This window comes from Monopterus albus, unplaced genomic scaffold (genome assembly GCF_001952655.1).
Source record: "Monopterus albus unplaced genomic scaffold, M_albus_1.0 scaffold210.1, whole genome shotgun sequence".
NCBI lineage: Eukaryota > Metazoa > Chordata > Actinopteri > Synbranchiformes > Synbranchidae > Monopterus > Monopterus albus.
In genome coordinates, this window is record NW_018128090.1 from 518,341 (window position 1) to 528,368 (window position 10,028).

At 42.2% G+C, this 10,028-nt stretch overlaps 1 protein-coding gene across 5 annotated transcripts in view; it reads right to left on the reverse strand.

The window, feature by feature from the left end:
* The window catches only part of cemip (cell migration inducing hyaluronidase 1), a 403,506-nt gene that overhangs the window by 259,971 nt on the left and 133,507 nt on the right, over window positions 1-10,028 (reverse strand). The gene's annotated exons all lie outside the window — the stretch shown is intronic.

Sequence of the window (10,028 nt, forward strand, 5' to 3'; positions counted from 1 at the left end):
GACCAGGATGGACAGGATTAGGAATGAGCACATCAGAGGGACAGCTCAGGTCGGCTGTTTTGGGGACAAGGTCAGAGAGGCCAGATTGAGATGGTTTGGACATGTGCAGAGGAGGGATAGTGGTTATATTGGTAGAAGGATGTTGGAGATGGAGCTGCCAGGCAAGAGGTCAAGAGGAAGACCATATATGGATGTGCTAAAAGAGGACATGAAGTTAATTGGGGTGAGAGTAGAGGATGCCGAGGATAGAGTTAGGTGGAAACAGATGATTCGCTGTGGTGACCCCTAACAGGAACAGCTGAAAGAAGAAGAAGTCTGGTTGATCTCCATAATTATATCCTAGCCTTTGTTATATGTATATAACAAATTACTAAAAATTTTATTGAACTATTCCCCCAGTCCAAGTCTGCATCCTGAGTCCATCCTGCACCTGAGACTTAACACCTTTTCTAACACAGTTTGACAGTATCTATCTCCTGGTTGTTCACATTCTTGATCACGCACATCTTTCTGTTGGTCAGCGTCTACACATTGTGCAGATCATGAACTTTGGTCATACATGTCTCTTGTCCACATCATGGTAAATGGACTGTATTTATATAGCACATTTTTCCACAGTGTGTTGCATTGGCCAAAGCGTTTTACCCATTCACACATAGATGACAACAGGCTGCCACACAACGGTGCTAGTCAAGCCACCGGGAGCAATTCGGGGTTCAGTGTCTTGCTCTGGGACACTTAGGCATTCGGGGAGACCGGGAGTTGAAGCACCAAATTGCTGGTCAGGAGACAACTGCCCTACCTCATGAGCCACAGCCACCTAAATCATGGATTTACGTAACTGACCATAATCACCTAAACCTAGTGCAATCTTGAAAGACAAAAATGTGATTTACTTAAAAACTCTTTCTGTCAGCTTAATTCAGAACACCCTTATTTTGTGTGATAACTTAAAGAGCTATAGTACACTTCCCCAGGTGCTCAGATAAAATCTACGTATATAAAACTTTCAAACAAAAACAAGCACCATTAAATTTGGTGACAATGCATGATTTAAATAACCCAATGGGTTTGAAGGTTTTATAAACAGAAAAGGTGAGACAATTGTCTACATGCCTATAGAACCATTTAATCTGATCTGAAGAGGTAAAAACCACTTTTATTTTATATCAGAATCAGAATTAGCTTTATTGGCCAGGTGTGTTGGACACACGAGGAATCTGACTCTGGTACAGTGGGTCTCAATGTGTATGTACATGTCCTTATGTAAGGCAGCAATGTTCAAGTAAACAATACAAGGCTGAGAGAACAGAAGTAAAGAAGCAATGGGCAAACAAGCAAAAGGAATGTCCATTAGAAAAAAAGATAAAAATAAAAATACAGACCTATACATATAGATATATTAAGGTATTTTTACAGATATTGCTCTGAGAGTTACTGTCATACTGTGGTGGGTTAAGTGTTGATCAGAGTGACGGCCCGGGGGAAATCTTCTCAGCCCTCCTTTTGACCCATGCGGTGTACAGGTCCTCCATGAAGGGCAGGCTTGCATCAGTGACCTTTTCTGCAGTCCTGACTGTCTACTGAAGTCTGTACTTGTCCTGTTTGGTTACTGAGCCAAACCACACAGTGATGGAGGTGCAGAGAACAGACTTGATGATTCCTCTGTCGAACTGTATCAGCAGCTCGTGCGGCAGGTTGAACTTTCTGAGCTGGCGGAGGAAGGACATCCTCTGCTGTGCCTTCTTGATGATGGTCCTGATGTTGGATGTCCACTTCCGGTCCTGGGAGATAGTAGAGCCCAGGAACTTGTAGGACTTTACTGCTGATACAGTGCTGCCAAGTTCATCGCCACTGTTTTGAGCGTGGTCAGCTCCAGGTTGTTGCGGCTACACCACAAGACCAACTGCTCAACCTCCTGTCTGTAGGCTGACTCGTCGCCATCTCAGATGAGACCAATGACCGTTGTATCATCTGCAAACTTTAGGAGCTTGACAGAGGGGTCCTTCGAGATGCAGTTGTTGGTGTAGAGTGAAAACAGCAGAGGGCAGAGCATACATCCCTGGGGGGGCGCCTGTGCTGATTGTCTGGGTGATGGATGTGGTTTTCCCCAGCCTCACCTGCTGCTTCCTGTCTGTAAGAAAGCTATTAATCCACTGACAGGTGGGGGCAGGCACAGTGAGCTGTGTCAGTTTGGGGTGGAGGATGTCTGGGATGATGGTGTTGAATGCTGAGCTGAAGTCCACAAAGAGGGCCCGTGCATAGGTCCCTGGGGAGTCGAAGTGTTGCAGGATGTAATGCAATGCCATGTTAACTGCGTCGTCCATCAGTTGACCAGAGGGAAACAAAATGTCCATCTGTTAGAAATTAATTAATAATATTACAGTACTTCCACTTATGCTCCTTGTTCATGATGACACTGTATTCGTCTGTGTTCAAGCTTCTCACTGAGATACAGGGCCGTTACTAAGCCTCCAGTAAAAAGCCAGTCAGCCTCAGACTGAAGTGCTCTTGTGGTTGTGATTCACTCAGCATGGAAAGCCTCAGCTTGCAGTGACAAAACAGTGGCAATAAAAATGAGCCAGGGAGGGAGAAGTAGCGATGCGTATTAAGATTATAATGGGAAAACCTCTCATAGCTTGAGCACTATTCCACAAACACACACACATCAGTTGTTTGAATAGATGCGGTTTGTGTGGTTGCCAGGAGAATTCTTCTTTCCTATAGGACACACAGACAAACACACTGTGTGTGTTTAGGTTGTGTCCACAGTTATATACAGTATGTGTGAAAAGATATTCATATGCATATGTTTATGTCAAATGTGCATTCATCTATATTTCAGTGTGTGTCAGAGGAGTTTGGTGTGTGAGCCAGCGTTCTTGTCATTGAGTCGCTGAGTGATCCATTCCTGTAATCCAGTGAAAGTGAGCTGAAGGCAGCTGTCTCCTCTTTGTCTGGCCTGGTGAATGTAGGAGTCTGAGTGAGTGCAGGAAAACTGGAAAAAATGTGAGGTACAAGTCAACATTTTCCCAAAGATGATGTCTGTTGTTTTTGGCAGATATTATCATCCTGATGCATTTACAAGTGGTCATTTTACTGGTGTGTTTGTTTTTTAAGTATTTTGATATGAAAATGGACATATTTCAAATGATTTGACAGCTTTGATTGGCGGTTTGATGCTATTCACTCCACATTTCGTTGCTACTGCACAGAATCTGGTTGCAAAATGCAAGATGACAATAGTTTGGCTTCACATTTGCATAATGGAGGGAAGTGGTGACACATTGTTAGTTTTTATATCCAGTCTATGGTGTGTCCACATACAGTAAGCAGCAGGTTGAGGAAGACACTGTGGCTAAAGGAGCAGCAGGTAGAGAGCAGGGGGGCATGACAGCATGTGATCGTGCTGCCAGCACTGCAGCCACTGCTAATGTAGCTAGTGGTTCTGAAGCTGCAGGGTGACTCAGATGTACAGACAGTAAGCCAAGATTCACCCAAAGCCACATACAGTGCTGTAAACAGTGACAATCACTGTCATTAGACATTCACACACTGAAACAAATAACTGAGTTTTTGGATGACACTTCTGGGAATTCATTTACAGTTAATTACTATTTCTCTGACTCAGATTGAATTTGAAAGTAGCACATGACCTAATTTATTAGGTCATGTGCTACTTTGAAAAAGATTGGTGGAGGAAACCTTCTTGAAGAGAAAAAGGGGGTTAAGCTAAAGAAATGTCATGGTTCTGGGGAAAATGGCTAAAGCTAGAACACAATAATACATGTAAATATTAATTGTAAAAAAAAAAAAAATCAATGATCATGCATCACAGTCAGCCAGTTTCCCGAACATTTTCTAGTACTTGCTTACCAGTCAAAGGGTGTCATTCCCAAAGCGAGTAGCAACATGTCTGTGCAGATTCTCAGTCATCCAGGTCATAGTAAGCTGAAAAAAACTTCTGGACTTTGTTTTAGGTGAAAGATGTTTCACCTCTGATCCAAGAGGCTTTATTAGTTCTGCCCAACTGGCGTAGAGCCAGAGATATTTATCCCCATCAGTGGTGTTTCAGTCCTTTGATGTCCAACAATGTCCTCTAACGGCTGAGTCATTATTGTCCTGGTGGGCATGTTTGGGCAGAGATCTCAAGACAGAGTTGTAGATGGATGACAAGTTGTGTCTTGGTCCACCACCCCTATTTAGTAAGGGGTGTTCTGTTTTTTAAAAAAAAAAAGCTTCCTTGACTCCTCTCTCGAACCAGCGATGTTCTCTGGAGAGAATCTGGACTTCACTGTCCTCAAAAGAATGTCCTTTGTTCTTCAGGTGGAGGTGGACTGCTGACTCTGGTCCACTGGGGTTGGCCCTCCTGTGTTGGGCCATGCGTTTGTGAAGCGGCTGCTTAGTTTCACCAATGTACAAGTTGTTACACTCCTGACCCACACTTAATTGCATACACCATATCACTCTGTTTATGTCTGGGTGTTTTGTCCTTTGGATGGACCAGTCTGTGCCGCAGGGTGTTCCCTGGTTTAAAGTTAACTGGGATATTGTGGTTGCGAAAGATCCTTTTTAACTTCTCTGATAAACCGGCCACATAAAGGATGACAGTGTTATCCCTTCTTGTTTCTGGTTTCTCCCTGTTGGTTGGTTGGGCCTCTTCCTAGCTTTAGTAAAGGCCCACTTGGGGTATCCACAAGCCCTAAGGGAGTTCTGGATGTGTAATGTCTCTCTTGTGGTGTGCATAGCATAAAGATCCTTGATGTCAGTGTAATAATTTTTCTCAGGAAATACCCTTATCTCATAACTTGAGGTCCACTTACTAGCCTTTTCACCTCATCACATGAAAAACTGCGAGAAAATCTAACAAGTTACTTCCTCTTGGCTCTATTTTTAGGAAACATGGGATCTCTTTTCATTGCTATGCTGACGACGTCCAGATTTTTATGCCACTGAGTAATAGATAGATAGAAATACTTCATTAATCCCAATCTGGGAAATTGCATTGTTTCAGCAGCGGTTCACACTCAGTATCAAGCACACATACCAATAAATAGAATAGATAACCCACTAAAATATAAAACAAATAAAAATACATTAAAAATTAAAAACAAACCCAACACAATCAAGTACATATACATAATCACATGATGAATGAAACATATGCAAATCTATACAAAGCAGATTCAGTATACAATTACTCTTGTAGTGGTGAAAAAAATAAACCCTATTCCAGAGGAAATATGTAATGGAATAGTATGTAGCTCATATAGACCTTATTTGGTACTAGCTCGTGTAAGGGAGAGCTGAGTGATTATGGGTTTATTAAGTTCATGTGAGGTGGACAATGGGCTTATGTAAGTGGTTATATAATTAATACTTAGAATCCTAGTTAAGGCCTAGTATGGTCAGAGATGAACCCTCTGCGCCAGAAGATTGGGAGTCAACCTTCCTGTCTTCCTGGAATGGAGTGAGAAGGGGGGTCGCAGAGACGTCAAGGGGGACAGAGTCCAGCTGTTGAGAAGTAGCTAGTGGCTGAGCTGAAAAAGAGAAGTGAGCCTGAGGGAGCCAGGGATAGAGAGGAGATGACCATGCTGCAGTAAACGGTGGACGAGGTACCTTTTAGAGACCCAGCCGGCTGGGGAGAAGAAGACTGACTGGGGCTGACTGACCCAGGACTGGTAACAAAGGACCTGACCTGACTGACTGGTGCTCCGACCAATTTAGGCTTTATCTATTTCATTGCAGGAGGAGAGTCTCTGTCCTCTGTTCTCTGTTCCCTAACTATAAGATTATCTGTTTAAATACTACTCTACTCAGAATAATTGTAATATTAAATGATCCTTTAAATTGTAATGGTTTGTCTGAATTAATTTAGTTGGTATCTCACTCTTGCCACGACAAACTTTGGCGTTGTCTACGTAGGTAGGAGTAAGATGGGTGACTTTTAAGTTTTAAGCTTAATGCTCCCATTTTGACTGTCCTTAAAGAATTTGTGAAGGGGAACCAAATAATTTGATTTTATCCTGACAGGTGACTGGGAAAAGCCTACGGCAATTACTAACACTAACATCATTACTAATACTGATGTAAATAACTTGATGTAAATAAATGTGTGTTGGAAGTTAGGGACAGAGGAGGGAGAATGTATCTTGTTGTTGTTTGTTGTTGTTTTATGTTTTCAGACCGGTTACTGTTGAGGTGAGTATAAAACTTATTCCTTCCTTACAGCCTGTGGCTGTCTCTGTCTCTGTCTGTCTGTCTGTGTGTGCGCACTGTGAGAGCTCTCTGTTTGTGAATATCTGCTGTAAATTGCTCTATGTTCTGTCACACATAAAAACTTTGTTTAAAACATTTATTTTGTGTTATATTGAAGGTTTATATAAGCTCAAGATACAACTGCAGAGCATCAAGAGACGATCTCACCTGCGACTCAAGATGGACCAACACCAGCCTCTCCAGCACCTTCATCACATGCGATGTGAGAGCAATTGGACGATAGTCCCCAAAGCCCAATGGTACTGGTTTCTTGGGTACCGGAACCAAACAAGAAGTCTTCCAGAGAAGTGGCACCTTCTCCAGACTTAGGCTCAGGTTGTAGAGGTGTTGGAGAACAGAGGACAGCTGTCTGGCACACACCTTCAGCAACCTGGGGCGACAGGGGAAGGCTGAGAGCTAAACCTATTAAAATAGGTATTGAACTCGTTAGCCCTCTCTGTGCCTCCAGCAGACTGTCTACCTCTCCCCCCCAGTTCCAATGATCTCCTTCATCCAAAGCCACACTTCCCTCATGTTGTTTTTTTGGAGTTTGCCTTCCAACTTCCTCCTGTAGGACTCCTTACACTCCCTAACTTAAGAAGGACACCTACTCGATTCAACCGCTTTTATCGTGTCTTGCTGATATTAAAGGCTGGATGTCTCTAAGTTAAATGATGCTAAAACTTAGGTTATAGTGTTTGGCCCGAATACATCTGGCGATCTTCCCCCGGTAGATTTTGGTTTCTTGGGGCAGTATATGCAACCGGTGATCACAGACTTAGATGTTAAAATAGACTCCAGCTTGAAAATGGAAAGCCAGATAAATGCGGACATAAAATCTGGCTTTTTTTTTTATCTTAGGCAGTTAGTGAAAGTAAAGCCCCTTTTGTTGCAGCAGCATTTTGAGATGGTGATCCATGCGCTTGTTACATCGCGCATGGATTACTGTAATGCATTGTACGCTGGAGTCAGTCAATCGTGTCTTGCCCGCCTCCAGAGGGCTCAGAATGCTGCCGCTCAGTTATTGGTAGGGGGTCATAAGAGGGACCACATAACCCCAGTCCTGGCATCTCTTCACTGGCTTCCTGTGCATTTTAGAGTTCATTTTAAGATTCTTTTATTTGTTTATAAGTCCTTGAATGGGCTTGCACCATCTTATGTTGTGGAACTTTTACGTCCGTATAATCCATCGGGGTGCCTTAGATCAGCTGATCAGCTTCTTCTGGAGGCACCAAGGGCCAGGCGGAAAACTAGGGGGGATAGAGCTTTCGCTGTGGTGGGTCCAAATTTATGGAATGCTTTGCCTCTTTATATTAGGCAGGCCCCTCGTTGTCCATTTTTAAGTCTTATTTGAAAACCTATTTGTACTCATTGGCATTTGGCCAGGAATGAGACTGTCTGTAGTGCTATAGTGTATGTTTTATTGTTTTTATTTTTAGTTATGCTGTTACAATTTTAGACTGTACAGTATGTACAGCTGTGGCTGTGGTAAAGCGCTATACAAATTGAGCTGAGCTGAGTTGAGTTGTCAGACTACTGTTTCCAAGGTCAAGAAGATACAGTATATACATACCATATTTAAATTGATGTGGGCAAAAAGACCCTTTAGAAACTGGTTATTTGCATTCCACATATGCCTCCAACAGAGTATTAAAGTATACCATATGCATTGTACCTTAAAGTACTCTGTCTGTCTGAAGGCTACATGACTGTGTTGCGTTCTGGGTGTTTCAGGGGCTAATCCATCACACATTGTGACAGCTGCTGTTGTTTACATATGAAAAAGATGCTTCAGGCGCTACAGTTCGGTACACTTGACAAGAGATGTTGACTGAAATAATGTACAGTGATGAATCAAACACAAAGTAACAAAGCAAAAGAGGTGACAGAGAGCTGAGTGAAGTGCAGATGGAAGTAGAGTGCAGCAATCAGCTAGAGGTGTTTATCGTAATGGTCCACATGGGCCCAGACACACTGTATAACAGACTTCACACACCCCATTAAAGCCTAGCACTGGTGTTATTTTGTCTTTTTATTATTTCCATTAAATTATTTTAAAGCCCAAAACCAACAACAAATGTAAGCAGCAAAGGTTTTTTTGTGTCTGTGCACCCAAAGTCTGCTATTAACATTACAATCCCAATTTCCAGAAGAGCTGGGAGATTTCCCAAACGCAATAAAAACTCGAATCTGTGATTTGTTAATTTGCTTGAACCTTTATTTAACTGACAAAATTCCAAAGAAAAGGTTTTCAGTGACAGTTTTCACTGACCACCTTAATTGCATTTTATAAATATAAACACATTTAGGATTAGACCCCTGCAACCCACTCAAGAAAAGTCATGTCTATCACTGTATTACATCACCTTCCCTTTTAATGACATTTTTTAATCATCTGTGAATGAGGATACTAGTTGCTGCAGTTTGGGCCCATTCTTGCTGGATACAAGATTTTAGCTGCTTGTCAGTCCGTGGTCACCATTGTCAGATTCTCCTCTTCGTGATTCGCCATAGATTTTCAACAGGAGACAGATGTGGACTGCAGGCATGCCAGTCAAGCACATGCCCTGTGTTTATGAAGCCATGGTGTTGTAGCACGTGCAGAATGAAGCCTGGCATCTTCCTACTGAAATATCCATGGACTTCTTGATAAAAGATATTGCCTTGATGGCATTTTGTCTCTCTACAGTCCCAATATACACCTCTGTGTTGATTGTACCTTCACACATAACTGCAGTTCACCCATGCCTTGGGCACTGATGTGCCCCCACACCATCACAGATGCTGGCTTTTGACCCTTCGCTGATAACAGTCTGGGTGGTCTTTTTCATTTTTGGTGCAGAGAACCCAACATCTGTTTTTTCCTGAAAACAAGCTGAAACATCAACTCATCAGAGCACAGGACACATTTTCACTGCCTGTCGGTCCATCCAAGATGAGCTCAGGCCCAGAGAACTCGGTGGCCTTTCTGCACAGAATTGATGTATGACTTCCTCCTTGTGTAATAGAGTTTTAGGCTGCATTTCTGGATATAGCGGCAGACTGTTAAGTGACAGTGGTTTTCCAAAGTCCTTCTTAACCCATGAGGCTATAGTCATCATAGTAGCATGATGGTCTCTCATCCAGTGCCTCCTGAGGACTCGAAGGTCACATATAATCAATCACCAGTGGTTTTTACCCTTGCCTTTACACACTGAGATTTCCCCAGATTCCCTGAATCTTTTCACAGTATTCTAGACTGTAGATGGTGAAAGACCCAATCTTGCATTGAGAATTATTCTTTTCGAACTGACTGACGTTTGAACTCTCATGATGTTTGGCACAAAGTGGTGAGCCACAATCAACCTTGGCTGCAGAGACTGATTTGGTGGATGGTTCTTTTATACCCAGTCAGGATATCCTCACCAGTTACCAGATACCTGCTAATTTTGGAATCTTCCAGAATGGTGTTACTGGAATATCCTATACACTTTTCAGTCTTATTTAGTCTCTGTCTCAACTTTTTCTGCAGGCATCAAATGTATTTATATTTACAAAATGCATTTAATCTACAACACTGAAAAAACATTTCTTTGTAATTCTATCAGTTAAATAAAGGTTCAAGGAAATGAGCAAATCACAGATTTGACTTTTTTATTGCATTTTGGAAAATGTGGTTATTCATTGTTTTTTTTCTGCCACTACATGTTCTCTGCTGTTACAGAATACATCAGGTGATATGTATTATTTTTCTTACTGTCAACAACCCCCATTAAAAACTTTGTGAGTAA